The following is a 21,693-nucleotide window of genomic DNA, read 5'->3' on the forward strand; positions in this document are numbered from 1 at the left end:
AAGAATCAGAATACTTTATTAATCCCTAAGGAAATTATGTGGGTTACAGTTCCTCCAAGAAGAAATGGTAAAAATAGTAACAGTAACAGACTAAACTCCAAACAATATATACAATAATATAATATTAATTAGTCAGTGTCAATTGTTGATTTGTCCTGTTCTCATTGTATGACGAATTATGATGTCTGTTTAGTAGCCGTTTGCATACAATGCATACTCTCTCTCTCTTCATGTGTGTGTGTGTGTGCGTGGGGGGGCGTCAGAGGGGGTGTTCACCCAGGGCGCCAAACAGGCTAGGACCGCCACTGGTCCCCACACCTCTGTACCTATAAGAGGTAGCAATATTAAATAGTATATTCTATTTAAATGATCAATGTGTTTACTTTTAATACGTCTACCCCTAAGACACCAGACACAGGTGAAGCTTATTGTGGTTGGAGAAGCTATTGCTGTAAATGATGCAAGTGTTGCTGTAATTGGCATAGCAGTGGTTGTAGTTGGAGCGGATGTCGTTGTGGTTGGTTCTGCAGTGGTTGTTGTTTCTGTGAAGCCAGAGCTTGCTTCATTGAATTGTCCTTCTCCACCTCCAGAAGTGTTCCATCTCATTTCTTGCCTGCTCAGCCACTGAAGAGGTTCCATCTCTGCTGGTTGCCTGTATCAAAGCTAGCCACCTGCTCTGCTCTGCCCTTACGACCTCCTACTCAACCTCCTGAGTAACTCCACCTCAGCTGCTGACCTTCTTCCTCCACCTGAGATTTCCCAAAGGGTTCCATGTTTTAATCATCAAATATTTCATAACATTTCCTGTACCTGATTTAAATAAAAAGGAAAGTTAAAAAATAATTAGAAAAGCTAAATAAACACCTTCCAAGTGTGTTGATTTCATAATTATTACCTGGAATGTTGTAAGACCTTTCAGCTTGGTTGCAAACTTGGCTAAATTCATACTAGTTATTAGTTCCATTACATCTATTCATTTTGGGTCTGATGTCACTGTTAATATGTATTACTGTGTAATGTATGCAGTATTTATAGAGTGTTTTTTCTAGTCTTACCAACCACTCAAAGCCATTTAGAAGTCATAAAAAAGAAACAAATGGTGAGGGTTCTTTAGAACCATCAAAAACAAGACGACTGGATTTGAATAATGATCACTAGAAAACAAACTATGAAAAAAACAACTCCTCCAACATATTCTTTCATTTCAGTTTTTCACATTTTTATTTCCATGAAGAAAATCTACTGAAAACAAAAAGCACCAAAATGACATTACATTTCTTTTATATATAGATATATATTTTTTGGCCTTCTTTTGGCTTTATTAGATAGATGTAGATAAGACTGACAGGAAAGATTATTGAGTATTATAAAATATTTTATTAAAGAAACATTTTAATATTTACTTATTAGAACCCTTGATTGCATTATTATTTCATTAAAGTGTGAAGAGAGTACAAGTCTAACAGTTTGGATTTGGGGACATCACAGTACACATCTTAAATAAGGTACAGCTTATAAGCTCTGTAATTTTATTAGCAATACAAGTGGGCCATTATAAAATTTGTCACCAGACATTATGGTGATAATTTTTCTAACTGTCACAGTTGCTATTCTATATAAATATTGCCCTTTATAAGTCACTTGTCAAATATTTATCCATCCCCATCTCAGCGTTTTCTTACATTTGGTAACGTATATGAAAAATATGAAAAATCTTACAAAAGAAAAAAAGCAAAAGTTGATGTTGGTCTGCCTTTCAAATGGTCCTTTCATGCTCTTTAGGGTTTTTGTAGATTTCCATCTGTGATTTTCCTGTTAGAGGATAAAGAGCAGGAGTCCCAGAAAGGGGATTACATTAATTCTAACAGAAGACACATTACTTGTTGTCGTTGACGACTGAGTTGTTGAGGTTGATGTTGCTGAAGTTGAGGCAACAGATGATGTTGGAGTCGATGTAGTTACAGCAACAGTTGCAGTGCTTCTTGTGGAAGCAATCATGGTTGGAGCAGATGTTGTTGTGGTTGGTGCAGCTGTTGTTGTGGTTGGCGTAGCAGTGGTTGTAGTTGGAGCAGATGTGGTTGTGGTTAGTGTGGCAGTGGCCATGGTTGGTGCAGCCGTGGTTGTGGTTGCAGAAGCTGTTGTTGTGGATGATGCAGGTGTTGTTGTAGTTGCTGCAGTAGTGGTCGTGATTGGAGCAGGAGATGTTGTGGTTGGTGGAGCTGTTGTGGTTGTTGCAGCAGTGGTGCTTGTCAGAGCAGCTGTACTTGTGGATGATCCAGGTGTTGTTGTGGGTGGTGCAGTAGTGGTCCTGGTCGAACCAGCTATAGTTGTGGGTGATGTGACAGTAGTTGTCATTGGTGCAGTTGTTGTGGTTGGGCCAGCTGTTGTTGTGCTTAGCGTAGCTGTTGTTGTGGTTGGGCTAGCTGTTGCTGTGGTTGGTTCCGGAGTTGTTGTTGGTGAAGTACAGGTTGGGGCACTTGGTATGGTACCAATGTTTTGCATGAAAGGCAGAGAACCCAGGCCTGACACAGCTGCACACAGGTTTGCAGATACACAGCCGTAAACTAAAAAACTGTTGGTGACGTCAGTCACTGCAAATGAAAAATCAGAGTTTGCAAATTAAAAATATCTGAATTTGTTCACATGTCATGATTTATCTTTATATTTAAAGCTTTACTGATTCTTTTTATGACTCTGTTTTCTGATATCCAGCCTTTAGAGAAGTTCAATATGGACTCAATACGTGTCTGTAATCAGTCATCTGCCTGCTTTTTCGTTCTTTACATCACTAACACTTTCCCACACTGTGAATTTCAATACTGTCATCATTACCCTAGTCTAATAATCTTATTGCCTGCCATTTTTGGGACAATCAGCCTCCACTTTGTGTAGTTTAAATCTGTACTCTCCGTCATTCTCCCTTTCAGACTCTCTTTTGTTCGACCCACCTCCTCCCCATATATGCCTCACAGACACCTCAGTCTGAGCTCTATCCATACTTCAGTCTTAATCTTTACCAGCACCAACACTCTGTGGGGCGCTATCCTAAATCCTGTGAGAGCTTGGATTCTGTTCTGCCATGATGGGTCATCAGATACTAATCACCAAATAAATTAATTTCTCTATCTCAACAAATCATATTCAATTCTTCCACGTGATCGCTCCTTATTGAAGTTATACATTTATTGCTGTTTTCTACTCTAGAAGAGCCCTCAAAGTGTTACTCCAACTCACACTGACCAGTTCATACACACATTCATACAGCAGTGTTACCGTAATGGTAACACAAAAGTTTCAAGTGTTTCAAGTGTTTTCTGACTGTCATGCATCGTTCCAATGTTTTTGACATGCAAACTGGATGAAGGTTGTTGTTTAGTAACAGAAAAAAATCATAAGAGTATAATGTCTTTGTAGTAGCCTGTGAAAATGTTCTCAGAGTGCCACTAGTGAAAATGTTTTCTTTTTTATGTACAATGCTCCTTTCACAGTAATTTATTGTCAAATATATTACATTATTACAATTATAATGTATTGCATTACATGAACTGTACCTAATTTAATCACAATTTAACTGGTAGTGACATGTATTGTGAATATAATCTGAATACTAAAATATTTCAGGTTTAATTATGATGTAACATTATGAACTTTGTAGATGCACAGCCAAAAGCTGGACTAGTTTTGGAGGCATTATTTACTGTGATTTAACAAAGAACCATTTCAGCAGATTTAAGAAAAAAAAAGTCTTTCTGTTTAGCTTTGTTAGGTGTTCTGTTTGTTGACAGTGCTGAAACTTCAAATCTTACTGCAGTGACTTTTGGGTGTACTCTAAGACCTGAGAACACCACAAAAGGGTGTAGTTGTTTGTTCAACATATTCTGATCCCATCCCTCCAGCCAGTAAACATTTTTAATCGGAGAGAAGAACAGAGCCTGATTTTCAGTCAGTTGTTTAGTGACTTTCACATGTTATTGGCAACTGATTTTCCCATCAACAGAAAATTAAAGTGCTACTCTTCATGTTTTCATGTGTATTTTCTTTACTTTGTTCTTTTTTTGATGGACATTTTCTCTTTGTTTTCAGCTGTTGTTTAAAACAAATGATTGCTCATGACAATAACTGGATTAATCAATACCTCTATATTACAAATATTTATATGTTTTTAAGAAAACAGCTACACTTATTAACTAATTGTCATTGTCCCTGTGCCTCACCAGCTGATCCCGTATTAGGCAACATGTGTTTTTGTTGTTTTTGCTCTCTCTCTCTCTCTCTCTCTCTCTCTCTCTCTCTCTCTCCTGTCGGGGCGGTGCTCATTGTGGGCTCCGGCCCCCGGCCCACGCACCTGCCATCTCCACACCTGCTGCCTATCTGCGTAATCGCGAGTCCTACTTAAGATGGCAGCACCGTGCTACCCGTTGCTGGATCGTTGAGCTATCAGCGTCAGTCGCTCAGTAGTTTGAGAATCTGATTCTGTGAGTTGTTTCCGTCTGTTCGCCTCTAACTAAAGTTTCTGTGTACAGTTCTTTCCCGGACCCTTCCCTGCCTGTCTGTCATCTCGTGGACGAGTGTGTGGATTTGTGTAACCCAGTCGTGGAGAGAGGAGAGTGATTCTTTGGAGCACGTCTGATCCCCTTACTTTCCCTCACATACCCCGGAGCCCTGGACCCCCCTTCCCCCCCTCCAGCATGTTGTTTATAGTATCACCTGGTGTTGTCTGTATCAATAAACTAACTGTCTTCTGTGCAGGTTTCACACTGAAGGGCTCCAGCTGCTATCAGGAGGTTTTTTGCTCCGTCACATGCATAAATACATTTTTCCCCTACAGACACAATGACAGATGTTACGTTTCCTGATAATGCATTGGGAAGAAACTTAGTTGTATTTCTGGTGTGACGCTCATGTAGTTACCTGTAATCTTTTAAACACTGGGTGTTCTTGGGAAAAGACCGTTAACATTTGTGTAAAATAAATTTTGAGGTTTTCTTTTTCTTTTATTGTAAAAAAAAAAGTGGAGTTACCTGTGCTGGTGAGTGCCCAGAGGAGAACCAGAGCAGTCAGCTTCATTGTGATGAACAGGTCAGTTCTGCAGATTAGATTCCCTGGACTGTGATACTAAATCTCAGGAGTACTGCTACACTTTATATACTGAATAGGTGAGCTCAGGATTGGGTGTGATTACATTTTTACAGCATTTTGACAGTCATCTCCTCTTTTGTCAAATCATAATAAACATCCCACATTAGCACACCTTGTGTTCCAGTGTACATTTAAACAAAAGGGTACCCAACTACTTTAATGAGTATGATATCCTTTAATGCGTCACTAAGCCCTCATTTCCTCTTTTCTTTTCTTTTCTTTTCCTATAAAGAAATCAACAAATACTTGAAATAATTTTCTTTTGCATATTTGTTCCGAAAAGGTTTATTCTGTTAATCTGGATGTAGCATTTTCATTTGTGTTTGTTCATTTCTTTATTTCTTTAATGCCTGTCTGACTTCATAAAAGCAGGTAAAAAAAGGCAAATTTAATTTGAAAATGCATACATTTTCAGAATGCATAGATCATAACGTTTGATAGGTTTGTAGCTTAACCCTATTCGCTGGAACGTTGAAGACAATGTAATTACACAGCAAAGCAAGACACGAGTAGGCAAAGTTCTTTATGTTTCTCGTGCACGGGAGAGAACTGGACAAATGCCGTTCCTTCGCTTGACCCCAGTTTCTCTCGTCTGCTCCCCCGTAACACTGCTCTTTTATTGAGGTCACATGAATATACATAGGTTCATTAACATATGACGCCTACATACACACTGTCAAGAGATTTATTCTAAATGACACTTCTTCAGCTGAGAGTCTAAGAGTGAAGACACACACAGACGCTGCAGTTTTAACTTGCAAGGACGTTTCACAGAACGCTCACATCAGAGTGGGGGCCCTGTGAAGTGCGCGCTCTGCTCTTGCACTTGCCTTTATTTATACAAAAGAAAAATGAATACATTTGTTCAGTGACGTGAGCATATGCGTATGTGATTGTGTGTGTGTGTGTGCGTGCGTGTGTGTGTGTGTGGTCAGAACTGCTTGTTTGACTCCTTACTATCGCTGTGGGAAGGTTCAGATACAAATATCAGAACACGTTTTATAAAGAACAATCAGTCCAAAACAATGAAAAGTACAATCAGTTCTAAGCTAGGAAATGATCATCATGCAGCATTCTATCACAAGTAAACTTATATCATTAAAAGCTTATACTGACTAAAAAATACAATTTTCTTTCTTTCATTTTTTTTTTTTTTTTTTTTGGTGGGGGAGAGACACAGGAGAGGTAGAGAATAAACCTAACCTGGGTGTCTGTTGTCTTGTGTAGTCTGGAGATGATTTAATGTTGGGGTGGGTATAGTTTCCTCTGCGGTGGGGTGGGGTGGGCTTCCCCAGGTCCTGTGGGGCTTAGCGGTGCTGCTGCCATAGGCCCCGGTCTGGATGGGCCTGGGCGCCCTTGCCTTGGTGGGTACTAGAGGACGGGGTGCCTGCTGGGGTCAGCGGGGAGTTGGCCCTAAGGAGGCATCTTGCCCTCCCTCTTTTCCTCCCCATCCCCGGCTGCCTCCCTCTTCCCGCTCCACCACACCCACCCACACAGGTAGGGCCTTGGGGTGCGGGTGTGTCACCAGGGTGCAGGGGAGGCATTCCCCCCTCTGTCCCCTTCTGGCCACCTGTGCCTCAATTTTATTCCACAACTTAGACATCCACATTATTCACACTCTCATAACACACACACAATATATATATAGGGCCTTGAGGGTGACCACGTTAATGGCGCCCAGAGGACGGTCTGTGTATTCAACCCTACCTCTGGCGCCGGTGCCCACCTCTCAATTTTAAATCCATGTAGACTTTGAGGGTTCTCGGGAGGGGCCATGCTAACACCTGCTGCTCTCTGGCAGCAGCACCATGCCCTCCCTTGTTTTAAATGCACTTTAGAACAACACGCAGCAACACTACACATGAGCGGGAGGAGGGAGGTATGGGGTCTTCACACACCCCGTTCTCTACTAGCCATCGGGGCGGGGGCTGGGAGGAGGTGTTGGCTGTCCGATTGGCCTCCTGCTGCTGCGGAGCCTGGGCGGTCTGCTTGCCTCCACCCCGGGGGAAAGGGTCACATCTCTTGGGTCTGGGTGCTGTTTTCCCCTCTGGGGGCGAGGGTACCTGGTACACTTGGCCTCCAAGTGTGGAGGCCTATCTCCCCTCACCACACTTCCTGCTGGTAACTGATGCCCTCAGGGGTTGGTGCATTGGTGGTTCTTGGTGTCCGGGGCTGGGCGCTCAGGTATGCACCAGCTCACTCCCGGTGGCTACTTGGCGGGGCCTGGTGCCTGTCGCCGGTCAGGCCTCTTCCAGGGCAAAGGGGCCTCGGGCCTCCGCCTCGGGCCTGCAACTCGGTTCACTCTGGCACAGCTGGCTGCCGGCAGAGCCGGCGGGTACGCCAGTGCAGCCCCCTCTGGCTTCTGCTCCGCGGCTACTGGGTGACCCCTCGTCTGGGGATCTCCTCAGCCCTTCCCAGGAGGATGGCACGGATGCCCCTCCGGTGGTCCTCCTTGGGCTCTCGCACTCTGGGGCCTCTGGATGTCTGGAGCCTGGATCTCCTCCATGCCTGCTTCATGCCCTGGGGACGGGGCTATGGGCCTCCACACCCTCTAGCAGACCGTTACATGGGGAAACCTTTTGTATACAAGCGTTGATCCACACAGGTGTGCACACGGGTGTTCACTGTTCGTAGACATAAACTACACCTTTCTTAGCTGCTACTTCAAAGCACATTGTGCGCTGTCTGTCCTGCGTGCTGCACAACAACTTTCAATATTTAGTATTTACTGCTGTTCACACTTAGCTAGATTAACGTGATGGTGTTGTGTTTAGTATGTTGCTTGCTTAGTTTTGTTTGGTTTTTTTTTTGCTTGTCTTCTTCTTTTTCTCTCAACAGGTGATCCAGGAGATTTTTTTTTTTCTCTTTGTCTTTATAAGTGCCCTTTCTCACTGTACCTTTTCCTTCTGTTTTTCTTTTCCTTCCTCTCTTTCTTTCTCCCTTTCCTATCCCCCAGTCATGTCTGTCCCATCTGTAACAACTGAAAATAAAATAAATGATAACAACAAAGTTTGATCAAATGGACCAATACGGCAATGCCATGATGATCCATTTGGCAAAATAAATCCATTTGGTATCCTTGTTGGTCTTCAGACAACAATTCTGACGGCTAAAGAACCAAATGGGACAGACAAAAAAAAAAAAAAAATTTCTATTGACACACACAAAGAGTACCTTGCCTGTGCGTTGTGTAAGCATGTGTGTGTGTGTGCGCGGGGGGGGTCAGAGTGTGACCCCATAAACCTGCTGGTCTGGAAGTCCAGCAGTTCATCTAAACAAAAGGCACTTAGCCTAAAACAGACATAGACACATTTATCCTACCACAAAACAATAAGACAAGGTACAACCTCTCCCATGCTCCCAGGATGTGGGTGTGAATGCCAGAGCACTCTGGAATGCACACAAAGCCTTTGCAGACTATTAAGGATCAAACCTCTACCAACATGACATTGATTATAAAACTCTAAGCATATATGAGTAGATATTTCTAAGCATAAATGACAATCAACAATACAAATCTAACAACGTTGACAGAGAGTTAATAAAGGAATGGTATGCACACACTTTTTATTGCACAATTTGTCTCACTTTTCTCAGTTTTTTTCTGCTAATCTGTAATATTGGTACAGATTCAGACCGGTAACCGGTCTGTTCAGTGAAAGTAATTAGACAGTGGCTTAAACTGCAGCAACAGCAGGTGTGGCAGCAGTCTCACCTTGAGGACCAAATTAATGTTTGTACAGCGAAGGAACTGTACTTTTAGTCCACTGCTGCAGTCAAATATGTTTTAGCTCAAAAATTTCTGTTTTATGTGTTAGAAATTGAAATGTAACTTCGTTTTCTTTTTTTTTTTTTTTTTTGCTGTTAATGTTTATTTGACAGTTCAAACAGATCTCCAAGTACCAATGAAGTTCAACATATTTGAATGCATTTAGTGTAATTAGTTAAACAATAGTAAACAAAGGACTGTTTTCACACAAGGCTGTTTTCCTTTCTGATGAGTTCCTGATGCCGCACCTTCTGTTACTGGCGGCCACTGCAGTCTACTCTATTTATATCTTAATAACAGCATGTTGAAAATCAAAAATAAGGTATTATCTGTAGCAGGTCAGCCTCTGTTTTGTGTGTTTTGTATATCATTAATGATACCATGAAACATTAACAATTCCTAATATACATTTTATTTTATATTATATATAATAATAAATTATTTATTTTCAATGCAATATACTTTATTTAGTGATAGTTATTCTGTAATTTATAAAGTATAAAAATGCTATCATTGAACATGTTATATAAGAGCTTATCAAGCAAAGCTAAACATTTATATCGACGTTCATAAAAGACTTACTAAGGAACTATCATGGTTTATAAATAATGAATTCAGTGTTAACTATTTCCTCACTAATGCTTTATTCTTTAACAAGTGAATAAAGGCAAAAAGGGGAAGATTAATTTTAGCTTTCTGAAAATGGAAAGCGAAAGAGATCTTTGATTGTTATCAAAGTTTTTTTTTTATTCTTCTGCATCTTACTATCAAGGTTTTGTGACTTAAGTGCCTCTTCTGATGTGTGCTGAGAGTTGCCAAATGAAATCTCATTATGTGTCTGTGAACACATAATGACAATAAAGGATTCTTCTTCTTAAAAATCATCAGATCTGCTCATCACACACCAGTAGTGTCTCAAAACAAAAGAAGTGTGAACAGTGACTTGCATTGCTAAATTTAACTTAATGATAATTATTTCCTGTTGTGTGTCATTGACACTTGTCCTTTTGGTTTTGAGTTGTGCATGAGATTTATTTTTTATGTCAGACCCCAAAAGCCTGTTTCTGCTTTGACAAAAACTGGAAGAGTAAACACAGTTGCTGTGTGATCAGCAACTCATGAGCTAGTGACAGCTTTTTTCTGAAATAATTTTGCATTATATTAAAAATAAGTTTTTTGATAAAGTTTGTTTTTAACTTTAATTGTAATGTGTGCTCAAAATAGAGTTGATACACTCCTCATTAAAATGATGACAGCATTAACCCCACAGTCTGAAGGGTTAACCTAGAGGGTTAGACAGAGTTGAGTTTTGAAGGTAAATTACTGCATGCTTACAGAACACGGTTTCTGACAGGACAGGCTACTTGCCCTTGGGTGTATGATAACACGGTGTTCTAGTCAACAGGAGACAGAAACTTAATTGTGTCTGTTAAAGCTGACAAGATAAAACATCCCTGCTGGGTTATTTTCATAACTCAACTTCTGGGTAAAAGCTGTAGGTTCATAAGTTGGATTAGTTTGACCAAATATTGGTTCAAAAGTTGTGACTCAGGAGTTGGGTTGGCAATGTGCTGGGTTCTTTAATTAACTCCCCGGCTTGAGTAATTTTGTCGGTTCATAGGTTGGGGAGCTTTGATCAATTATTGGGTCAAAATCTTACCCAATTGTTTGGGTTGAAGACAAGCCTCAGAAGAAGCCACGTCATACTTCCAAACTGCCATTTTTAATTGGACTGTGACCTGATTAGATATCACTGGACTTCTCCTGTACTATTAAATAAAACATAGCAAGTAAGAAGTGAATTCTAGTTTAAAAATCATAGTTATTTTTGATAATTACACTTTATTGGTTTATTCTAGAACTTAACCTACTCATTAAAGGCCTTTTAACAGATAACACCAGCTAGCTTGTAATGAAGAAAGCTATAGTTATTTCTAATAAAAAATTCTTGATATCGTCTTTTAAAGTTATTATTTGAAATGAGGCTGAGGTTGCTCTGTTTGACAAACTATTAGGAAATCACATTATGTAGAACGAGGAAAGTATGAGATTGGGTGTTGCATTTGTTGAAAAAAGGTGGGAAAAAGGAAAGAAAAAGGAACACAGTCTATCAAAACTATTTAATTTAATTATTTTATTTATCCTAAATTATCTATGTCGACAACAACATCTCTTCATTTCAAAATTTAAAGGCAATGATAATTCATCCCATTTTGATTTAAAAAAAAAGACAGATTGTGCTAATACTTTGACCCCTTTTTTCCCCAGGCATCATTCACTAGACCACGCAAAGGGCACACGCATCTCTGCGCTCAGTGTTGCGGTGTGGTTTCAGCAGGTATTAACCCTTTAAGACCTACCATAGAACCAAGTCCGCCAGAGCTTATATTATATTTTTACATGCTGTAGTGCCATTTTTGGGAGCATTTCAAGTTGCTATACATCAATACAACCATTATAGCCCAAATTTTAATAATATGTATGCATTAAGTGCCTAGTAATTACATAAATTGCCAAAAAGTGCAATAAACTACAAAAAAATTGAAAATCGTTTTTGTTTTTTTAACATATATTTCTAGTTAGAGAAATGTAAGAGGCTTATCCCTCAAAACTGTAAATACAAAAAAGTTGCACAAAATAGTTTCCCACCACAGGAAATTTATTTTGAGTGTCTTCATAGTTTTATTTTTGAAATACACCCATTTTTATATACTGCAGGAAAAACGAAAATAAATATTATAGTGCAAATTTGCAAAAAAGCAGCATGTGCATCAAAATAAACTATTTCCAGCAGTGCAATATGAGTCCAAAGCATCCCAGAAACGACACAGAAAGTCATAAAGTCAAAGATAACTTTTAAAAACACCAGTACAGACTCATGAGGCCCTGATGGTAAAAAACTACATTTCCGCAAAAATGACGTCACTTCCGGTTTCGGGCAGGTCATGGCGGACATGCTAAAGTTCGGGCTGATGTCTATTCCAACCTAGGAAGTGTTATGAACAGCTGATCGGATCGGCAAAGCGTGTTTCTGGAATATTGTGTTTTTGTTGCTGCAAGCGCTTTTTATGCAGTTTTTGCAAAGCTATATGTGGAAGGAAACTGTGACCTAGGACAAGCTGATGGCATAAGATGTAAGTACAACTCCTCCGGTTTCATATGCAAAAAAAATTATTGCGCTAGCTCACGTGGTTGCAGTGCTACCGGGATTTAAAAATAGTTACGCAAAACAGAGCGTGCCCGCTCCGACCGGTTTTAAAGGGTTATTAACACACACACACAGGTAGGAACAGAGGCTCACCAGATTATTTTTCTCCTTCTCCAACTTACTGCAACAACAGCGATACTCACTAGCGCCCTCTAGCGCTTCTAGTAAATGCATCTACAGAACAAAATCCAATCGTATGTGGACACAACATTTTACCCTTTTGAACAAGGATTGGTTATGTGAACCTGACTTCATCATTCTGATGTATGTCACCTAATAACACCTTTTAACATATTTCACATCACTGAGTAACATTCCCTTTGCCATGACAAAGTCTTGGGTCCAGCAAGGAGGATTCCTCATCCTGATGGGTCTAAGCCTACTATCAAACTTGGAGTCAGATGCTGGATCAGGTTCCGTTTTACGACACTTCATTGTTGTGTCAGAATCAACACCTGTGTGGATAGAGCCGATAAGTGTGAGGCATTCCAGGTCCTTCCATCATCCAGCAAGTAAGTGTTTGGTCCTTTCTTTGTCATGACAGTCCTTGGTTTAGAAAACTTCAGCTCGCCTTTCTTTACCTTCCATGTCTTCCTAACCCATACCTTGTCATCAAGGTTGAAAGTTGGATGATTTGGCATGTTTGCGAGCATCAGTGTATTCTTTCATTTTCAGTTGTTTATTATTAACTCCTTTGCACATGGTATACCTCTCTGTCTGGGGAACAGGCATATCCATCATCTGTAGCTTTGTTCTCATACGTCGTCCATGGAGCAGTTCTGAGGAGGAAACCAGTTGTTGAAGGAGGGGTTGCACTGTAGTCCATTAGGTAAGTTCTCAGGAACAATTTCCAGAATCGATTTGAATCGATGCAGTCTGTAGGCAGTCTTTAACGCATCTATTGAATCTCTCAACTTCCCCATTAGCTCTTGGGTAATACACTGAGGATCTCAGATGTTGGATTGCCCTGCTTTCAAGAAAGTCAGCAAACTCAGCAGAGAGAAACTGAGAGCCATTGTCACTTATCAGTGTCTTTGGATTTCCTTCATGAGAGAAAACTACAGAAAGGAACTGGATGATAGTAGCTGTATCAGCTCAGGAAGCAAAAGCTACTTCGGGCCACTTACTAAAGTAGTCTACCAATGTGATGGCAAATCTACAGTCAGAAGGGGCTATCTCAAAAGGGCCTATGATGTCCACAGACACATTTTCCGAGCAGTAGCTGGTACAGGAATGGATTGAAGTGGAGCATCATGGGTGACAGTGGACTAGTCATATTGTCTGCATGTTGCACAGTTCTTTATCAAGTTCTTTATCAAGTTCTTTATCTTAATCAATCTATCTGACAATGCATTTTGGACCACCAGTACAATTCCTTTGCTTCGTACAATGCCTTTTTTAGTTTCATGAGCTATATCATTGAGTCTTTTCTTCAATGACTCAGGCACTAGCAATTGATGTGTACCTCTAACTACGCACTAGTTCATGACCGCAAGTTCATGGCGGATTGGGAAGTGTGGCTGTAAGTCAGGTTCCAGTGATGACTTTCTTGCAGGCCAGCCTTTCCATATCTGCACACGGAGCTTTGTGAACACTGGACAGGCTTTGCACTCTGACTGGAAGTCATCCTCAGACACAGCACTCAGATCAATGATGATGGCTGCAACTGACTCTACATCCTCTGCACATGCCATGTCTGTCTTGGGAAGTAGGAGCCTAGATAGACAGTCAGCAACATGGTTCAGGGATCCAGTTCTATATTCCACTTCATAGCCAAACTCCAACAGGCGAGTTGACCATCTGGCTTTGCGTTGACCAGCTCTGTTATTGCCCTTAGTAGTCAGCAGTGTTGTAAGCGGTTGGTGATCTGTTCATAAGAGGAATTTTCTTCCCCAGAGTCGTGTGTGCCATTTTTCAGCAGCCCAGACGCAAGCTAGGACTTCCTTCTCAACGTTTGAGTATTTCCTCTCTGCATCAGACAGGCTGTGAGAAGCAAATGCAACAGTCTGTTCCGTATCACTACTGTCAAGTTGAATCAAAACAGCACCTTCGCCATAGTCTGAGGCATCTGTTGAGACCATGGTTGCTGGGGTCGAACATCACCAGAGCAAGGCTGTGCACGATTAACCATTTGACTTCATCAAATGCTGCTTGAGCTGCTTTGTTTCAGTGAAATGGACAGTCTTTTGTAGAATTATAGGGACTATTTTACATAACCATCATCTTGTCATTGCATTAATTATCATTTCATCCAAGCATTTATTGAAGCTGCTGGCATTATGTTATAATTTGTATTATAGGGGTTATCATAATCAAATATTAACATGTTTATTACAGGTGCAGTTATAACTACTTTAAAATGATTGAGTTAAATATATATATATATCATAACTCATATGCTGAGTATATTGTTACAGTAAAATAGTAGCTGAGCAAAGGCCTGAATGTATTCAGCTTCTTGTGGTATTTGAGTTTGCTTAGTTACAGGTGACGGAAGGATGTCCAGTCCATGGTGACCTCAAGGCCTTAGGTCATCACTATATTCGGAAGAGTATGCCACAAGGAGGAACCTCTATGTTGCAGTTAATTCTTAAAATACATGAATGTTCTGTACATGCAAATTATGTGCTTGTAAACGCAAGAAGGGCGTTACAATACCCTGATGTTATAAAAGCAATCTAGAGTGTATTTTGGGTAGAGATGTACAACTGTTTTGCAGTTTGCACCTCTCCACGCTGCGTGCATTCATTAAAATCAATTGTTTGAATGACCTCTTCTGGACCATCATTGTTTTACTCTCGTCCTCAATTTCGAACCCGTAACATTTGGTGCATTTGGCCGAGGTTGAGGGAGAAAAGTTGGAGGTTGAGACCGAGAGGGTCCGAGGCGCTCGAACAAGCAGACACGAGTCAGTGGTCGAAGTGAGTGGACATAAGCCGGCTTATTCAAAGGTAAGGCACTACCTGTTGAATTATTTCCAAAATGTGCCAGATTGGACATGAGAAATTAAAGTCTACTTACTGAAATTACTGGTAAATGTCTCTTTTGATTTTGGTGAAAATCTCATGAGAAGTTGAAGTTGAAGTAAGGAATAAGAAAAAGAGTAAAAGTGAGTTAGAGTCTCACTAAAGGTACCGGGTTAAAGTCCCAAAGGAAAAGAGAATAAGAGAAAATAAGTAAAGAGTAAAGAATAAGTGTATTTAAAGCAGTTGGACTGCAGAGTGAAGTTAGAGTATAGGTTATTGGCGAAGAGTTTGTGACATTAAAGTCTCAATTGATTATAAAGCCGGGCTTGGACACCGATATGGTGGGTTTGTGATTTTCGGGGTGTCTTCAAAATAATTAAATTGTATAGAACGGGACTCTGGGAGTCTAACAAGTGCATTTTTGTCGGAAGGTGACGCTTCCAAGTTGTCGGTGACGATCGACATTTCCTCGGGGAGAGATAGTTCACTTGGCAAGTGTGGAGAACTACGACACTCCAAAATAGCCACTGACTGGGTCAGTTTACCGTCCGGGGCGGTGGTGTGCACTTTTTTGGTTAGTAGAAACCGGGTTTCGGGCGTCTACCTTTTGACTTAAAACTTCGGGGAAGCCTGGGATGTGAAGTGTCCCCAAAACAGGGCTTTTCGGCAGGGGTTGAGTTGGTTGACGCTTTTAAATTGTGTTAGGGCATTAGATATGTGACCACGGCCCGGGGCCGGGACTGGTTAAATTGATCATAAAAAACTCAGGGAGTTTGTCCCTTGGAGGGTTAAGTTAAAGTTTTGTCTAAATTCGGTAGGTTCTGCAATTTCAGGCCTTGTAAATATTTTTAAGATATCAGACGTCTCTGTGTTATAATTTTTATGTTTGTATATAGGCTCTGTCTGCCACGGGCACTGCAGCAGGCTGTTTATTTTGAGAGTGTGTCTGTGTTTATGTAAATGAGATGCCTGTGACTTATTTAGAGTGACATTTCCTGTTTACTAATGAGTGGCTAATGACTGACTGCAGAGCCAGGGTTAAGGACGACTTCAATCTGTGTTTTAAGGGAAGAAATGCAGTTTATGTTTATTATATTTGTGTGACTGTTGTTGATTATGATAAGTATTTCATGATAACTGTAGAATATGAGTATGGGGTTTGCTTGACACGTGTCTGTACTAGGTAAAACTGTGTAAAACTGATAGGAAGTTTATAGGGACTGCTACACATGGCTGATGCCTGTATTTAAGACGCTGGAGTTGTTTATTACAATATTGTAAGTAAAGTTTTATTTCTTGCCATGACTGTATGACTTTTGCGGGGTTTTGAGATAGGATACATAAACTGTTGATACTTAAGACCGTTACCTGGGTTCTGAGAACTGAAATTGAATTTGAGATAATTTAATTAATAAATATGTCTGCAAGCCATGTGTGTTTTGGGGTGTCGAAGTAAGATGTTTTAGGATTTTTAGATGGGTTTTGTTTCAGTTTGAGATAATATATATATATATACAGTTACATTTTCTGTGTGTGTCGTTGAGTGACAACATGCGCAGTTTAAATTGGGCGCTGTTCCTTCCTCTTTTTAGTTTCAAAACACAAAGGCTGTGAGATTAAAAATTACTGTGAGTAACGGTTTGACTTTTGACTAGGGAAATAATATGCTTACTTTTGGGTCTATGAAGATATTTGACCTTCAGTGAGGTTATGAGAGGTTTCAGTTTTCTTTTTCTTTTTTCTTTTGACTTGCTCTTTCTGATCATGGAAGGCATGTCCAAGATACTCGTATGAAAGCGTATTTCGAGTGATTTTAACCGTGTGAATGCTGTCAGTATTTGATTTGAGTGACTCTGCATGATTTCTCTGAGTGAGTGGAAAATGGAAGTTTGAGAGAGAAAAGGCAGTGTGTGAGACGATTACTGAATGACAAAAGAGGTTAGAATGTTTAAAAGTGTGAATGACATAAAGGTGTTGGTTTTAGATCAAGATTTAGTAGAATTAAAGAGATTTAGTAGAATTAAAGAGGGTCTGTAGATTATAAATAGAAAGAAAAAAAAAAAACAAAAGAGTTAGATTAGTTTGAAGAAACAGGAAATATGGCTCTGTGTACCGACGCTGCAGCGACAGGAAATAGTGAACAGGAACTGTGCATGCCCATATATGGGAACTGAGTGTGTACAGAAAGAACACAGAGAGAGAGATTTAACTCTAGGCACATGAAGCAAAATGAAGCCTTTAAGAAAAATGAATATAATACTAATTATATGGTTTAGTGTGTCAATACAGGTGGGCGTCTTTCAACTTTGCAACCTTGAGTTCAGCAGCAGAAAAGTAGATTAAAAGAATTGGGAGAGAATAAGCCAGTTTTTGGCTCGAAATTGTGCGGCTGGATCTCTCACTTTGTCCCTGAAGCGGAGAAGAAGTTCAAAGGACAGTTAATCGCCTGATGAAGACAGATAGAACATCGTGGACTTGAATACAGCAGGCAAACGGCAGTGCCACTGATCCATTAACACTGATGACGACTGACGACCAGCAGCAGCATGTAAGACTAATGCAACATGTACTGTGAAAATACAGGCTGGGCAGTTGAACAGTGGGATAAAGAATTGTGGAAGAGCACTGGACATTGAGTGATATTTTGCCACGCTGGGACTTAATCTGAAAGAAAAGACTGTAAAGAAACAGAGAAGAAGACAGCAGCTGAGTTGAGACTGTGTTTGCTGGAGCTTTGAAGCCCGAATAGGACATTGTGCAGAGAGGACCAGTGAGAGATGAAGCTGGACGAGTTTGACTGCGAGAATATAGGATATAATTGGAATGAAAATTGAAGCCTGAACTCATGAATTGTTTAGGGATGTCCACCACCGCATAACAAAGAGGTAAACATTAGAAAAGGTAAGAATAATGAACGAAGATAATTGTCATTACCTTAATGAATAGAAAACACACATACAAATTGTTACATGTGAGATTATTTTTGAAATGAATCAGAAGTGAGATAGTTTGAATCTAAAGCTCAGTGGTGAAATGCATAAATTAAATATGAATATATAGGATGCAATGAAGAAACAGCTTACACGTAGTGTACAGTAACATGAATACATCGCAAGGCAACGAAGAACTCAATGAATTAATTTAATTTAATGAAGAAGCAGTTTACACCCAATTAACATAAAATGCAGGGAAGAACACGCTTACATGCCTGGCATAATTGGTGTTTCTGATCGGAGATAGAGAAATGGGTTATTTAACCACTGGTGATAATAATGAAAATGTCTTAGTTTTGTTATTTTCAGGAGTAAAGCAGACTTGGACCGCTCTCCAGATCCAGCAGTCGGAAGAAAGTTAGAGGTTAACATCTATGGATAAGTTAAGGCAAGTTTCTGGTTGAATTGTTCACAGCAGGATGTGTCCAGGAACCTGAAAAGCAAGCCCCAGCTCCTGGCTGAAGACCAGGAGGGCGGTAATTTAAGGTGGGAAATCAAAATGTGGGTTAGTAACTCGGGGAAAAAGAAAACTGACTGCTTAACTGGAGAGTTGGGAAGAAGTCTGGGAGACTGTGAAGTCATAGATGCAAAATAACATATACCCATACACACACAAACAGAAAATGCATTAACCTTATAAAGACAAGCTCCTGAAGCTTAATGAACAGATATTGATTAAAAACCTGGCTAAGAACATAAGCATATGCAATGAAGATCTGCTTGCTGCTTGTATGAGTGAGAGAATGGTGTGAATGGTTAATACAATTGATGGAAAGATTTAAAAGAGATGGAAAAAAAAACAAAACAAAAGAAAAGTGTCTATAAGAGTGACTCAGGAGTGCTCTTGCACTGATTGATCAAAGTAAGTGATTAGTATAGAAAGAAAATGAAAATAATTAAATAATGTGATAAAGTTTAAACATGTATTTCTTTTGCCAAGTTAAATTGTTGAGATATGGCTGAGTATGGAAAAGTTTGAGAGCTTGTGTGAATGTGGACAGAGGAGCTTGCTGTGTGTGTGTGATTGAGGCCTTAAAGGAGGGTAGATTGTTCAGGGTGCAAATTTGATTAGGAGGTTTATAAATTAGTGTTGACACATTGTTGTAAGGTGTTAGGCTGAATCTGAGTATGGTAAAGTGCTTAACCGGGGTTATTGTTGTGTACGAAACGGTGTAGCTTTTGGCGAGGTTTTCGGTGTGTTGAATGGGTGAAATTTAAGATGGTTTAAGATTTTTTGGGGCTGTTGTTTTTCATTTTAATAGAGGGAGTTTTGATAAACATGGACATGTCTAAAAGGGCCCATAGTTTTTATAACAGTGCACTTAGAAAAAACCTGTCAGGTGATTTTGTTTTGTACTTTGATGAGCTAACAATCAGCTCTCTTTTTCTCATTTTGCTCTAAGCAGGCCTGGAAGAGAGTGAACTGACGGCGCGGACAAATTACCAAGTAAGGATTGCAGCGAGTCAATCCAGTCAAAAGTATAGAGAACTATTTTCCTAAAAAGGAAAAACGAAATAAAACAAATGATTGAGCTCATTTTGCTGATGTGGAGCATCTGATGACGTGCGCAGAAGGCTGCAGATCAGCAAAAATATCATGTGTGAATGCATGGGAGTGAATGTGAGTGATGGGACCAAGAGGGAAATAAATAAAAGGTTGACAAACAGGACAAGTGGGAGACTTAAATCTGGGGATGCTGATTTTGGGATATTGATGTGTGCGTTGAGAAAATTATTTATTGGGGTTGGATTATGTTATTACATTATAGGATGTTAAATGCTAAAAGGAAACATTGATGTAACTTAAGTTACCATGAACGGAGGGACACATGATTAATAACTGTTCTGTGTAAGTTTATTTTGTGTTATAACACAGGTTGGATCATCAGTGGAGAAAGTGAGTATAAAAGGTGATGTTCTGGTTAACACACAGGCTTTTGTTTATAGGACGTTTCAAGGATGCAGGCTGTGGATGGAGCCAAGAAAAGATTTGACATGATGATTAATTTGATTTCATTCCTTAAAAACAGGTTTGAAGGTCCGGAGCATGTAGACTTAATATGATATGACTAACCTTTTTAATGCCCTAACCTGAGTGAAGGATTTTGAGTTTGTAACACATGAGATGTGTCACAAAAAAGGGGGAGTTACAGGATTTAAGGTTTAATTTGAAAGGGTTTTAGGATTACTTGATGATGTTTAGGTTTTTGATAATTTAGGTATGGTAAAACTGAGGCAGAAAGTGTTATTTTCAGGTTATTTTTGATTTCTAGAATAAGAGGTTATAATTTAGGCGTGCACATACAGATATGTCAAAGGAAAATTGTATATATGTTATCAGCTACATGAAATGTGTCTACGTGACGTTTACCTAATAACTTATGTGATGATAAAGTTGTTTACCGACTAGCAGCTTGCTCTCTTCTTGAACCTACAGACTTAGAAAAGGGGAACTTCAGCTCTGAGTTCTGAGAATAACTCTGGTATTTTTATAAGTAGACAGGAAACACGTCGAGACCGCCGTATAGGGCAAATGTGTTAGAGCTTGTAATTAAATGTGGGCTTGAAAAGAGGAAGCAAATTTGGTACAGGACGTGCTTGAGATGATCAGATGAGAGAAAGGAGAAGAACAGAGCACAAATACACCGAGTTGTTTATATTACAAAGAAGATCAAAAGCTTGTTAGACACAGGTTATAATGGAAGCATAAAAGGGATGAGAGGAACTTTACATAACATAGAAATCCTGCAACAATTAAGTAAATTGCCCAAACACAGTGTTCAGACCGGATATGCGCTACCCGTTAAAGGGGCGAAGAAATCAGGCCTAAGTTTGAAAAATGAAATGGGTTAACTCGATAGAGGATGTTTCCAAAGGTAGAGAAAATAATGTAGGACCTTTTACCAGGAGAAAGCTAACTGTATCTTTTACACTTTACAGTGTGCATTGAGGGAAGTCAGGAATAGTTTAAATTAGGATTGAAAAAATTAAACTAGGTGAAAAGGGGTGTAGCAAGTAGATTTAGGGCAGTTCACAGCCTGGCGTAAATGCAAGGTGCCGTCACACAGCTTAAGTTATTTGTTTGATTTATTTTATGACAAAATAATAAGGAAACATTGAAAACATACAACCCGTTGAGGAGACAGATAGGGTTGGGGAATTGAAAGGGTTGGTTTGTTTAGCATAATGCACTACAAAGTATACAAAGTTTATATAACATGATGCAAACACACGAATCAGAGACACGTAATGAGAAAACTGATTAGAATGCTCCTTACAACTACATGTTTATTGTATGCAATGATATTAACTATGGCTGTGTTGTTTATTGTCTATATTTTGCAGGGCACTCCGAACCACTTGTCTGAACACGGAGGCCAGTCCAGCCCAGCACTTCCTGAGACTGTAGTTGCTAAAACAGGATCGGTAAAAAAGACAAAAGCGCGAGGTGTCAGGTAAAGGTGATGAGTGTCTCAGCAGGAATAAGGGCATAGGGTTGAATTATGGTAAAGGGTCTACCAGTTCATTCACATTTGATTTGTGGACGTCATTAAGTGTACAGGAGCTAGTAGTAGCTGGAGAGCGTATGAGGTACGGGTCTGCAATCACCCCATGATA

The sequence above is a fragment of the Oreochromis aureus genome, linkage group 17 (assembly GCF_013358895.1).
Source record: "Oreochromis aureus strain Israel breed Guangdong linkage group 17, ZZ_aureus, whole genome shotgun sequence".
Taxonomy (NCBI): domain Eukaryota; kingdom Metazoa; phylum Chordata; class Actinopteri; order Cichliformes; family Cichlidae; genus Oreochromis; species Oreochromis aureus.